Below are 14,843 nucleotides of genomic sequence, written 5' to 3' on the forward strand. Positions count from 1 at the left end.
ACTTGAGAGTCAATTTGAGAACTCTGGACTCACTGAAGGACACTGAAACAACTCACACGTTAAGAATTTCACTCCAAGTTGGCCACTGGCCATAACATCTCAATTATCTACTTACTTCAAACTGAACTTCTAAATCTTTACTTTTGGGCCAAAGTATGCATTTCAACTTTCAAACGGAGATTATGAAAGTATGCATTATGCATTCATGGCATTATCCTTACATGAAAATTAAGGCAGAGATTAAAAGATAAAATTCGATTCGTTAATACATTTTCCAGTTTTAATGACTCAGGATCAAAAAATGTAAGATACATAATGGAAATTTAATAAGAATTTTGAAAAACAATGTAAATGTTAATATATTGGAATCCTCTATTCCTAAGTTGCATGTGCTGACGGACTCCTGTAGTACTGTACTACAGTACAGAGCGGGAGGACTGAGCATTTGAAGCTTGCCTGAGCTACACAGTGAGACCATGTATTTAAAACCACAAACCCTAACAAGATAGGAACTTGTCCTCTCTGCTCTAGGTGATATTCAAAGCATTATTGGCTGCTCTTTTGAAAGCATGGTGGGAATATAATCAACACTGTGTGGAACAGGATCCTCACGTACTTCTGGTGATACTTATCTTCTAATTTCTGATAGCATTTGATTATGAAAGGTCTCTTCTTTCTAAGGTAGACATACAATTGTCATGTCCATAGAACCAGGAGGTTTTCTGAAGAATGTAATACCTAGGTATGGCCATGAGACTGCCCACTCACTGATGTAGAGTACAGTCAGCTTACGGAACACTGTTACCTATGTTAGGACATGCTATTATCACTTGCTAATACAGTCTAAACCGCTTTTATAACTATTTCTTTAGGCTATATAGTAGTAATGGTGTCAAAGGCCTAAGGTAATAGACAGATTTTGAGTGAAGAAATTGAAAACACATGCCAAAAAGACTGCATTGGTTCAATTAAAAAAAAAAAAAAAAAAAGAGTTTCATGGTAGATCTTAGAACTGTTTTATCACTTTTCACTAGTTAAAATTTTATCTTGTTGAAGTTAGTGGTTATATTCTTAAAAGACAACATGACATTATAACCACATGAGCTAAGACTATGCCGATAATCTATATTATATGTAACTATTCATGTATATGTAACTCCAGAATGCTGCTCACTCTGTGGGCCCCATAATGTTGATCTACATTATCCATACTGTCCTATATAATCTATAATGAGAAGTACATGACACACTGAATTACATTAAATGAATACATTAAAGTTCATAAAACTATAAACTAATTGTGAGACTATATTTCTCACCCTGTCATACACACCATAAAACCATTCAGTACATGGATCTATTATCTGAATAAATAAATAAATAAATAAATAAATAAATGAGTAATGTTTGTGTTTTGTCAGTTCCAAACATCAGTTTAATACTACCATACAATATACATGCTGATAATTCCATTACATAGCTGGTATTCAACATGTTAGAGTGTCTGTAATTAAATAAAGGGGGCTTTAAAAGATTGTAATTATAGTTTCCTTTTCCCTATCTTTGCTTTTTACTGTGAAAAATTTTTAGAAGCTATGGTGAAAAGATTTTTGTAGCTTTCGACATGGAAGAAAGGAGTTCCACAGTGGTAATACTGTGTTGAAGGCCTTTCTGCTCTGTGAATTTTACAGTCTCATACCGAATACAGATTTCTGCCCAGGCAAAGAAAACACAAAATTCTCACTCTCCATCCAGAGAGAATCCAAGCCAACCCAAGTGTGAAGGCCAATGTCACAGCTGAAATAGAAGTCAAGAGGGTGGCTTTGTATATAATTAAGCTATGACAGTTTCTCTCAGACGCAAAACCCAAGCACCTAGAAAATGACTTATCTCAAAGGTGGGAATATGAAAATAAAACGTTTCAGAAATTGGGCTTTGAGCCCAACTCAGTGGGTTTCCCACTGAGTTATAATTACCCAGAAATTTGATCATCAAAGAAAAGATTTCAGAGATGACAACCACTATCAGAATTACATGGGCCTCTCTGAAACTATTCCTGTGTAACAGTCTTTCTTTTCTCTTTGTAGTGTTTTGGGGTGAGGGGCACTGTGCCACAGCAATGTAGAGATCAGAGGGCAGTTGATGGAGTTGATGGTTCTCTCTCTTCACATTTCCATGGTTGTCGATGGATAGATTTTCAGGCTTCCAGGCTTACACAGCAAACACCATCATTTTCTGAGCCATCTCACGGGCCCATGTGGAAATTATTATTATAAGAATGAAGAAAAGAGGGTTTCTTTTTTTGTTTGTTTTTTTCTTTTTTTTATTAGATATTTTATTTATTTACATTTCAGATGCCATCCCCATTCCTGAAGACCTTTGTTGACACCTGCCAACATTACCAGTCATGGCATGAAAAAAAAATATCAGCACGAATTGGTTACATTTAACATTGCATATCAAGATGTGGATATTGGTTCTACCATGGACCCCTCTTTCTCAGAAGACCATTAAGTTTGCCAGGTGCAATGCAGAAGATCACAAAATAAAGTCCAGGTGAGAAAAACCTCTTTGGTTGTGTTTGTTTTTGAATACACATACTAAAATACACATTTGTCTTATAAAAATCATATTATTTATTTCTTGCCAAAGGCCACATGCTTCATACTCTTCTTGCTACTGTTTTCTCACTATGAGCACAATGCTATCAATGGACAGAGGAGAAAACAGCTACTTAGATAATGCCAACCATTGTCTGCAGCCTTTTGCCATCATGCTCAAACCTGGATTTGGGGAAGCATCTCCTGAAATGTATGTTGTGACACTCTAACTCTTTAGAGTTCTGGGTATTGATGTTCAGTGGCCAAAGCACCCTAGAAAAGTCTTCAGTTACTTTAGAGTGTGTGTGTGTGTGTGTGTGTGTGTGTGTGTATGTGTGTATGTGTGTTCTATTGAATTACTGAATCCTCTCATATTATGTTCAGTGTCTCTCATTGTGTGTCCAAAATCTATCTGGTTAAGAAGTATTTTCTGGTAATAGTGAGCTATATGTTACATAAAGAGTGCTCATTAAGCCACACACCTCAGGGTTACCAGGTGAAGTCGGGATGGTGAGCAAGTGCTTGCTAAATAAGTATATAGATTTGAGAATCACAGAGGAACTTGAGCTTCCCAGGCTCTAGGAGTAATCACTGGAAGCTTCCAGAAACACTGAGTCAAGTGTTGAACTAGTGTATAAGAATTGGTTTCCAAACCACGTCCCTCATGATTAATCAGAGAGGCAGAGTGATTTCGGATATTTCAATTTACCTAAAGTAATATGGAGAGAAACCATTTTTCTTTCAGACACTAAGTTTCATGTCAGTCTTTTTTTTTTTTTTTTTTAACCATTGCTGGTAATTTTTTATTCCATCCTGATTGGTGGTATTTTGTATGTCTTAAAAATCGTTGCAACAAAAATGAGCATCCATAATAAAACTTGTAATCATTTACCTAATTTGACATAACTTACTTACTGAGTTGAAATAAATCTCAGATCTTGGGAACACAAGCAGCTTGTCTGTTTTTACTGCTTGCCTTTTAGTTACAAGAACTTCTCTACACAGCCCTCATATGGTACAGACTGAGTCAGAAACCTTCCAACTCTCCATTGGACCATCAGAAGACTCCTTATTCGTTACCATGATCTTTTCAGACTCTGCTTAATTTTCCCATCTTTCTAAAAGACTTTCTTCAACTTCCCCCAAAATACAGCAATCTCTTAGACACAGGTTTTCATTCCTTAAGGACACTTACACTTTGTTCCTGGGTGCTGTGTTGTTTTGCATATCATAGCTGTTACACTAAGTATATTTGATCAGATATAAATCCTTGGAATAACAAAAGCATGCCAGTCTTGTGTGCAAGTCCATTGGAATTTGAGCAAGGATTAACTGCTCCCCAGCTATTTGAACTGTAAGGAATCATTAGAATATACAATATTCCTTTGAATTTACAGAAGGACTGTGAAGATTGATGAAAATATGGCCATCATGACAACTGACACATAGTCTTCAACAAATATTCGTTCTTTCTCTCTGCCTCATTTTTTTCAAAACTCTTTATGGTATTTTTAACTGCTTAAAATATAGGGTTTCATTACATTTTTATGAATATTAATGTTAGCTTATTATAAAGACAAGCTTATAAAACAATGCGTCATATACCTTCTTTAGAAGATTTTAAGTATTTTACTATTTACATAAAATGCTCAAGGTAATTTAAACTTAGTCTATAAAATGACGTTTCTACCATATCAAACTGAAATATAATGCTCATCATAAAAACTGAGACTGGTCTGTTATAAAGTTGTACCAACCTCTTTCCTATTGTAGCCCCTGCCCAGACCATTTCTAAATAGTAAAGTTCATGATTAATCCACCAAAAATAAATGCAGTCTATACTAATGTATAGACTTCAGTATCTATCAAGCCTGTCAAATACTTTGGAGATTTATTAAGGTCTCCATATAGCTTTTTGTTTTTCTGTTCTGCTTATCTTTGAGATGGGGTCTGGCTATGAAGCCCAGGTTGACCTCAAATTCACAATCCTCATTCTTCAACCTCCTAAGATCTGAATTGTAGTAAAGGGCAACCACACCTTATAAGATTCTCATATAATGTGTATATCAAAACTTATTTTCTTAGATGATTAATATGTGAGTAAGTACAGAAATTTCCAAACATTTCATGTATATTGTTCCATATCTTGCTAACATTTTATTTATCTTGTTTATTATCCATAATTATATAAATACTCTATATCTCAACAGCTAGCTTAAATTTGTTATATGTATGTACTATAATTTATGAGTCTCTTATTAGTATTTATTTCTAGATAATTTTGCAAATATATAAAATGCTATGATAATTATGTGTTAGGAATTAATCATATGGTTTTGTCATTTAGGAATTTAGGAATTATCACCTAACCAATATTCCTAGAAGAGAATGTGGACATTGCCAAATCACACTTCAAATCTGTGTGTTTCATAAATAGTTCTATATACAATGAATAGAATTATTATTGTTTTACTTTCTCTACTACCTAAAACTAGTAAATATTTAAATCTCTGCCCCTATTTTCTACATAGTGGTTGATTATTTTGGTTTGCCTTTTTTCTCTTAGGTATCTAGGAATACTGAGGAATTATATTATACTATCAAAAAGTATTGGCTTGTTGTTATTCCTAGTCCAGAAGGTTGGGCGTGAGTGCTATGTGTTTAAGAATAAGAACAGACAGGATTTGTGAGACATTTATCTTGTGCTAGACTCTGCCTGAAGCAGGTTCTTCAGACAGCATTTGTCACCACAGTTCTGACAGAGGGAGTCAGAGAACCCTCATTGTGTAACTACAAAGATAGACAGACAAGATGAAATTTGGATCGAATTGCCTAACTTCAGAAGGAGATGAAGCCAACCAACAGCTATAATAAAATGTTGATGACCGTGAATAAAATAGCAAACAAAACCCAGTTTTCAGTTTCCCTAAGAGCAAAGAAAGGAGTCAGTCAAAGTTTATTGTATTCTATTGCTGTGATAAAACATGACCAAAGAAACTTGGAAAGGATTGTTCCATCTTACAGTTCTCAAGTCACAGCCTGAGGGAAGGCAGGGAAGGAATCTAGAGGCAGCAGCTGATACAGGAGCCAGGAAGCAACACTGCTTATTGGCTTGCTCCTCATTGGCTTGCTCCACCTGCTTTCTTATAGAACCTTCCTTCCACCTGCCTAGGTGTGTGACCCACAATGGGCTGGGCCCTCCCACATAAAGCATTAATCAAGACAATACTCCCACAGTCCAGCCTACAGGCCGATCTTCCAGAGGAATTTTCTCGATTAAGATTGTACATTTTCTGATGACTCTAGCTTGTGTCAAGTTTAACAAACAACAGCAACAAAAACAGAAACAAACCAAAAAACCAACCAGGACAATTCTCTTTAACCACTCACCATTTCTTAAGGTAAGCCCATTTTCTCAGTTTGCTGAATACAAACAATACTGGCAATGACTGCTTTCTATTGTTGTACTTTGAACCATTAATAACAAGTTCTCAAATACCTAATGAATGCTAAAATGATGAACGGTTTCATTTACAGGAGCGTCTCCCCCAACCCAACTCATTAGGCTTGAAGTGGGACAATTAGAGCATGGGGGATGGTCTGGGGGGTGAGGTCGGGAGCTCAGGAGAACTGCTGTTTTAATTTTAATTTGTGGGACTTCGCTTCCAATTCCTTCTGTTTTCACTTTCAATCAGAGCTGTAAACTACTTTCTGTGCGCTTTCTGCAGCATTCACTAAGCTTCTCACACTTGCTCCCCTGCCTATTAATGTGTGATTTCTCCTCCTGTTTCATTGTGTAGGGCTCTGGGTGAAGTAATTGAAGGCACCCTTTTCTTTTCATCCTGGTAAATAAGGAGATCTTTTTGCATGCTGACAGTGGGGCTCAGAGGCCAGCTCTCTTCCAGAAATTCGCCTCTCTAAACCTCAATCACTTGACCATATGTTCAGATCACATGTTGTGCTGGCTGGTTAACATAGCCCGAGCCAAGCTCTTTGCTTGGGGTGAACGCTGAAGCAGTAGTCTGCTTGCCAGTGATTATGAATGTGTAAATTCACAGGTCACTTGTGACAGCCTCAGGGTGATACACTGAGCTGTGACAGACACCTCTGCAGAGTGATTGCAAATGAGAGATATTTAGAATTTTAAAATAAAATGCTGCACTCAAGTCAGATGCCTAGAGTTTTATTTAGCTCATACATTCAAAGAAAAATAATATTTTACAAATTACATTTGTATAATTTGTGTACATTGATAACATCCAATATATTGAAGCACATCTATGTGTAATGCCACTGGGCAAAATATGTGTGTGTGTGTGTATTTGTATGTGTATGACATATATATGAGACACACACATATATGTATATGAGAGTGAGATGACAGTGACATAATTAAATTAAAATTAAAGCAGAAATAAAAGATCTGTTCTCAAAATTTACAATGGGTGGCTTTTACAACATTGCTATGGTGTACATTAAGTCAATTTTTCAACAAACCAAAGCAAAATCTTAAAGGAAATTATCCAAAACTTATGACACATGTAAGATACAAGCTGTGAAGTTTTATAGCAGTACATTCATACCCAGTAATGGGATCTGAAATAAGTTTTTGTGGGCATGAGACACTAATGTTGTGTAATGTGATTTTCTGTGACACTATAGCCATCAATATCCTCTATGATAAATATTATAGCTGATTCTTTATATGCTTACATATGACTTGACCTCTTTGTATTAATTATAATACATCAAAATAAATTTGGGAAGGGACATAATCCAGTTACTCATCTCTGGCAATTGGTCATGCAAGAACAAACTGTCAACTATATACATAAAGAAAAGATAGATAAAACATCATTAGAAGAATATTCTAGAAATGCATCTTCCACAGGCTTTCGATTGTGATTAGTACACAGAGAGACCTGGGTAGCTATCCAGCATGAGGATGGAGAACAGACATGTTTTAATAATCAGTTAAAAATAGAGAGTAAATATTTTAAGAAACCACCTTTCAAAAACAGGTTGCTTATTGAATAGTATTCCTCCATTGCTTCTAAATGGAAGCTACAGCAGACTGCAGGGAGTGGAAACCAGCTTGTGTGTTGTCCAGGCAGTAGGAAAACACTGCAGAAGAGGCAGAAGAACCTTGTCAGAGAGGACCCGAGAGGCCCGCTGGAGTTATCAGAGCCATAAACAGTGAATTATTAATGATCCTTCTCAAACCACCAGGTTATGCTTGGGCCAGCTGGGTCTAAGCCTGGAATAAAACCAAATGAAGAGTGTCCACTCTCTATTACAAACCAGGCATGTTCCAGGGTAATCAAAAAGTACCTTCAATTCCTAATACTTTTCAAACCTATCTCTGTCACTGAATGGGTTGCAATGTACAGTTTGAAGAGTGTATCAACTTCTTGAAAGCCTGTGGTCTTAGCTACACTACTGTCAGTAGGAACATTCAAATTCATTCCACATCAGTCTTCCCCAGAAACCAAGTCCATCTGTCACTGTAAACTAATATCCTGCCAAGTTCCTGATATCAAACAAGACTCCAAATAGTTCTGTTTTGAACACATGCTAGTATGTCTTGTCATATATAATGGCATGATCCTTAAGGACCCTCTGCCATCTCATCTTGATGGTGGATTGTGACAGAGACTTCCTGACTCATCAATGAAAAAGAAACTCACTACATGTCACATCTGCAGACCCCATAGCTACCCTAGCACACTGAACAGACTTCTACTAAATACAGTCGCTTGCTCTGTTGATCATGGTTTAACTGTGTATCTCCTGTGTTGGAACATGTCTTTTAAGAATATGGATTATCTACCATTCATTTCTACATCACTATACAGTTTAGGATGCTTTTCAGATTCTTAGAAGCTACAACAAGCTAAAGTCTCCCCATTCCACACAGAAGCAGAGGCTCTGAGCAACAACAATGAATCCCAGTTGTCCCAGAGATTCTAAGATTTTTTTCCACTGTGTTTTGGATCATATTCCCATGTGGGAAGTTGATTATGCCAAACATTTTGATTTGTTAGAGACATGCATATAAGGAATCTGACTTAATTGAGGTGCTTCCCGTGATCAACTGCTAAACACCAGAATCGTTGGCATGATGTGCCATACAAGTAGCTAACATCATGACAATTTTTTCCCATTTTCAAAATTTACAATCAACAGTCAGTTCCATCAGACTATTCTAGAAGGAGATCATAGGTTGACAGTGTTTTGTTCTTCTGGACCACAACTAGTATCTTTACTAGGAATGATATAGTGTACTGGCAGATGTAATAGAAAGTATCTATTTCCAGCATGCTACCTGATAGATATTCACATAACCCCATGATGTCTGCAAAGATGAGAATGTACCTAGGTGTCTGGGAGAAGAGGAATGGAATGTTTTAAAGGGACAAGTTGAGAGCCATTTGTTCTTAGAACTGCATATTCTGAATGTATGAGGTCATATGGGGATCCAGATTGTCACCATCAGACAGGATTCAGGTAGAGCCCCTGCAGGTGATGTGACTGATACCTGCCTGTGAGAGTAAAGGCAGGGCTCAGCTTCTCTTACCTGTCTTGCAATAATAACTAATTGATATAATTCATGAAATCACATCACCATAGTTCTGGGTTGGTACAGTTTTTTATAAATAAATATTAATTTCATAATTGAATGTGTATATGCTTGATGTGTTGACACTCCTTTACTTGCTGACATGGAGGTATCACATGGGGGTCATGGGCAGCATGCAGATATCTGCAATTAAATCAGGGGAGCTCTGAGATATGCCAGGATGGCACCATGATGTTGTCCTTCACATCTGCTGTTTGTGTCTTTTACTGAATCTGTAAAGAAAACAGATACATAAATTTCACCAAGCCTATTGCTGGAATTTACTCTTGAGAAGTGGAACAAAGGATGTAGACCTGAATAGAGTTCATTTATTTTTCATTTTTCTTCATGAATAGTCAAGGCCAGTCTGCTTCTGCAGCTCTCCAACCTTCTCCTTTGGAGAAATGTAGCAAAGACCAGAAATTTTCTTTCTTTCTTTTTTCTTTTGTTTAGACTCTTCAAGGATTCAAGGCTGGTTCTCTCTCTCTCTCTCTCTCTCTCTCTCTCTCTCTCTCTCTCTCTCTCTCTCTCTCTCATACATACACACACACACATATTTATATAAACAATTAGAATACAAATTCTGCAGCATGTCTCAGGCATAACAAGAATCTAATTATCCTTCACCATGACACCACTGAGTATATAGACTTACACACAACTAATGTCACCTTTAAGAACATTTTTAAACTATCATACAGCCGTGATATTATTCATCTATACATCTGTAAGGGTATCAGGACCTTAAAGAGCATGATCTCTGGGTTGACATAGACTGTTGTGACTTATATAACTTTGGACTTAACCTGACTGGGACAAGTACATAATGAAGACAAGACAGACACAGAGACAGGTAAAGAAAAAAATGGACAGCAAATGTGGAATCAGGTGGGATATTTGCTGTGATGGGGCTACAACAGCAGCCTGGAGATTCAACCCTGAACAAGGAGGCAGGTTTATTACATACAGGCGAGCACAGAGATGGGTTTATTATGTACAACTGACCTGGGAGGAGGGTTGTCAAATCATATCTTGGTATCAGGTCTCTGTAAATATGCAGTTTTAGGCTGCCATCATTCTAAGGAGGAAACTATGATTGATGGCTTCTGTCTACACTGGTTTCAGCTCAAGGACAATTGTTCATAACATCCATACTTGAAACAAAGGAATGTGTTGTCACTCTTCTGAGCCTAAACTAAGGAAAGCTTTGAGGACCTTGATATGGCTGTGTGCATGTCAACAACACACATCCACTCAGGACTTCATCCATTCCCCACAATAGACAACATAACTGTGTTAGCAGATATCAATATCTTTCCCATGCAACAGCCATTTCTATTGGATTCATTCACGCATAGTCTGACCAAAGAGGTCATGATTTCTGCCCACTAACAACCTTTTCTTCTTTAATGTCCACTCCTCTCTCCCTTTTCTCTCTGTCTGCCTCTCTCTCTCCTCACCCGTTTTCCTGACTTCTTTTCTTCTATCTTCATTTTGTTTAGTTTCAGAATATAACACTGTGTTATCTTCCCTAAAAGGAAGAACAACTTTCCTGCCATCCCAGTTTATTCTTGTACATAAATTTACTTAAAAACTTCAGGTGCAGGGAAGATGGTTCAATGGGATAAGAGTGTTTGTTGAACAAGCATGAGGACTTAAGTTCAGATCCCAGTATGCATGCAAGAAATTAGGCTCAGTGCATACTCCTCCTATATATCCAGGGCAGAAAAACAGAGACAGGAAGATCACTAGGGCTCAGTGGCTGCCTGACTAGTTCTAGATTTAATGAGAGATCTCATGTCAAGGCACTAAGATACAGAGTGAGAGAATTGGGTAGCACAATCCTGTGTGCAGGCATAAATACCCACAGACAGGAGGTACCACAGACAGACACATCACAAAGAGAGAGAGAGAGAGAGAGAGAGAGAGAGACAGAGACAGAGACAGAGACAGAGACAGAGAGACTGAGACAGAGAGACAAAGACAGACAGAAACAGACAGACAGAGACAGACAGACAGAGACAGGTAGAGGAAGGAAGGAAGAGAAGAAAAAATAGATAGAAAGCAAGTAAGCAAGAAGGAAAGAAAGGAAGGAAAGGAGGAAGGAAGAAAGGAAGGAAGGAAGGAAGGAAGGAAGGAAGGAAGGAAGGAAGGAAGGAAGGAAGGAAGGAAAGAAGGAAAGAAGGAAAGAAGGAAAGAAGGAAAGAAGGATCTATGCAGAGTCTGGGTACCAGTGCCTTAGGCATCTCCTCCATGCAGAGTCACTCCTGCTCAGTAGAAGAGCTAGTTCCCTCGTCTGACTTCTTACATCTTCAACTAGACTGGTCCAGCTTAACTGTCTACTCCTTTTCCTATTCCCTTTCTTTGTCTGCTCTTCTGTTCTTGCTTTATTGTTTTGTCTTCAAGTTTTCATAGCACTTTTATTTTTAATATTAGTATTTTTATTAAGTCTGCGTTTCATACATGCATTATGTATTTTGATCATATTCACATGTGACTCTTCCCCCCAACTCCTCTCAGTAACCTCCCCACCAAATGTTTCTATCTTGCTGGTTTGCCAATCTCTAACATACTTCTAAATAGGATCTATTTGAAGAGGCACAAACCAGCAGCTCCTTTCTCAGAACAGAAGGAACTAGGGTCTTAAACTTAGGTGCTGGATAAAGCATAAAGATGGGAGAAGGTGTGATTCAACATCCAATGAAGAAATAGATGAGACCTCTAAGTCAACACTGGGAGGGAGGTACAGGCACTTGTCTACAATGGCTGCAGTTCAATTCCATGGGTGTGCACAGTGAAAGGGAAGAACTGACTCCTGAAAGTCATCATGCTCTAACTTAACATATGTTCCATGGAACACGTGCACACACATGCACATGTGCGAACGTATACACATGCCATATGCACACACATACATAGACATATACATGAACACAAATAAATAAATTCAATAAAATGAGATTTTAAAAATGAGGTCTTATCATACCAAATGAAGGGCTACTTTGTTCTGTTGTGGCATTCATCTCTTCTCTGACACTTCTTCTTTCCCACTTGCTTTGCTTCTCAGCCCTTCCTACCTCTCTTTCTCTGGGAAGCCCTCATTAGGGTTGCTGATGCCTCCTGGGGTGGGGGGCCTCAAACATAAACAATAACTTAAACTCACAATGCATTGAAAATCAAGATGCTCTCTTCGTCTTGTGTTTTCCTTATAAGGCTTGTTTGATTCTTCAACTTTACTAATATCCTTTACTCATTTTACTTGAGGTAACTTAGTTAGGTATTAAAGCCACAGGGTTCTTTTGTCATAAAGCCACTACATTACTATTCTGATCAGAGAGCTCCGTAATGAAGCATGAAAGAGGTAAAGACTTTACGTGAAATATTTCCATTGATCCTTGAGTTAATCTCAGTCAGCAGCTTTTGAAAAACCAATGAAGACAGAAAGGCATCAAAGGATGTGCTTGGTCTTAGTGTTTAAATAGAAACAGGAGATATTAGGGGTCTACCTATGACTTTCTTTCAAAAGCACTTCTGTCTTGGCCCAGATTTTAAATTGTCTAAAGTACTAGCCAAAGAAGGTATGCAGAGACCCAAAGCATATGTGCACATACATATAAATACACATATGCACACAAGAACATATGTACACATCAACAGACTGGTATGTGCACATATGGACATACTGATATCACACTTATGCACATAAAATCACAGATGCACAAATAAGCATATGCATGTACACAGACTCATGTACACATGTAGACACACACAGCTACACATAAAACAATTAGACACATATGCACATGCATACACAAACACACCCAATGGTGCATGTACTCACACATAGACACAGACAGACAGACAGACAGACAGACAGACAGACAGACACACACACACACACACACACACACACACACACACACACACACACACACAAGCTCAGCTTTTCCCTGGCAGCATTTTGAACACAGCTGCTAGACCCAGTTGTGAATATTGACAGTGGGAGAGGCAGCACAGCAGACGGTCAGCACATTCACTCAAATGTCAGGCAGCCGCATCATTAACACAGTGCTCTGCCCAATAACTTCCAGCTCCCTGTGGATGCAACTGTGCAGGAATAATTACTTGGACATCACATGTACTTCATCACTTCCAAATTAGATTTTACTAATCCACCGCTTTATTTTCAGAGTAATCTCATTAGTGCAGTGGTGTTTCTGCCTCCCCCATGTCTCCGAAGATTTATTGCCTTAAAGCAATAATAAGATTTAATGTTTATCGAAGGATGCATCATTTTAAGATTCAGACAGAGGTGATGGGGCCATGCACATTCATCCCTTTCTCTCCCATCTTTCACACTTGGAGAAAGATTGCAGAGTATAAATCTCGATGTCTGTATCCTGGCTTTCCTTTATTGAAACACAAATAAAATCATATTAAAGACTGACACTGACTACCTCAAACAAAAGGACTGGTTGGCAGATTATTAGATAAAATTCTTCTCCCTATAAAATGCAGCTAGAGAAGTGATTTGATTTATGTATTTTTTTACTGGGTACTGCCGTGTGTGCATATGTGTGCACAGGTATGTGGGTGAGGTCATGTATTCTCACATGCTCCAGTGGAAGACAGAGATTGAAGTTAAGTGTCTTCTTCCATCACTCTGTATATCTTATTCTTTCAGAAGGTATCTCTCACAGAAGCTGAAGGTTGCTATTTTGACTATACTAGCTGCTCAGTGAGCTTTGCAGGTCTTCCTTTCTCTGCCTTACCTCAGCATCCATAGCATTGGGGGAAGAGACACACACTCCACACAGAGCTTTTACTGACCTGTTCAGAACTGGACTCAGATTCTCATGTTATGCATCTGGCACTTCCTGCTGAACCATCTCCCTAGCCCTACACACAGAAAAAATGGGAAAAAAAGTCTCAATCTTAGTGGGAACATTCTCCATTGTTAATAAAATAAAATACATATTCTTGTGATTTTCTTCACTAATACAGATCCACAGAAGATAATGTTAAAAAATGCAGACCAATTGCTCTCTGTCCCAAAGTCAATGAACTCTTCAGAGCTTCAAACTCAAAGATTATTTTAGATAAAAAAAAATCTTGTCATGGTAAAAAATATTTTCTTCTACTATGATATAATGAAATAAAATGGTATGGAACAGTGTGCTACAGTATGGTATGGTGTGCAATGGTATGGCATGGTATGGAAGAGTAGTGAATGGAATGTTATGATTATATGAGCTACAATCTTTAAGGTATTGATTTTTTGTCAGATATTTAACCTGTTGTTCAGATATATTCTGTCAGTGTGGTTCTGGAAAGTTGTTAACTGATAGCCTCTGTAATCATTGTACTTGGGTGCTAGCTAGAGTTCTGTGCTCACAGAACTGATATATAACTCTGGAAGACTTGGTTTTGGATCTCAGCAATTAATAATCTGCGCTTGGGAAGTTCTCAGGATTTTTTAGTAAGACACACTTGAAGAAAACTAGATCTAGAATAAAAGATAAAAATCAGTGTAAATGACAAGTGAGTAGAGATATTATGTAGTATTAATTGTACACACACACACACACACACACACACACACACACACATACACACACATGTGT

The 14,843-nt window shown here is 37.8% G+C and overlaps 1 long non-coding RNA gene across 1 annotated transcript in view; it reads left to right on the plus strand.

Moving 5' to 3' along the window:
* Positions 1–5,813: 5,813 nt before the first annotated feature.
* The window catches only part of LOC143442868 (uncharacterized), a 34,808-nt gene continuing 25,778 nt past the window's right edge, over positions 5,814–14,843 (plus strand). The window contains exon 1 of the long non-coding RNA XR_013111449.1: positions 5,814–6,001. This is a non-coding gene — a long non-coding RNA (uncharacterized LOC143442868). The remainder of the gene's footprint in view (positions 6,002–14,843) is intronic.

Source organism: Arvicanthis niloticus, chromosome 1 (genome assembly GCF_011762505.2).
Source record: "Arvicanthis niloticus isolate mArvNil1 chromosome 1, mArvNil1.pat.X, whole genome shotgun sequence".
Lineage (NCBI taxonomy): Eukaryota > Metazoa > Chordata > Mammalia > Rodentia > Muridae > Arvicanthis > Arvicanthis niloticus.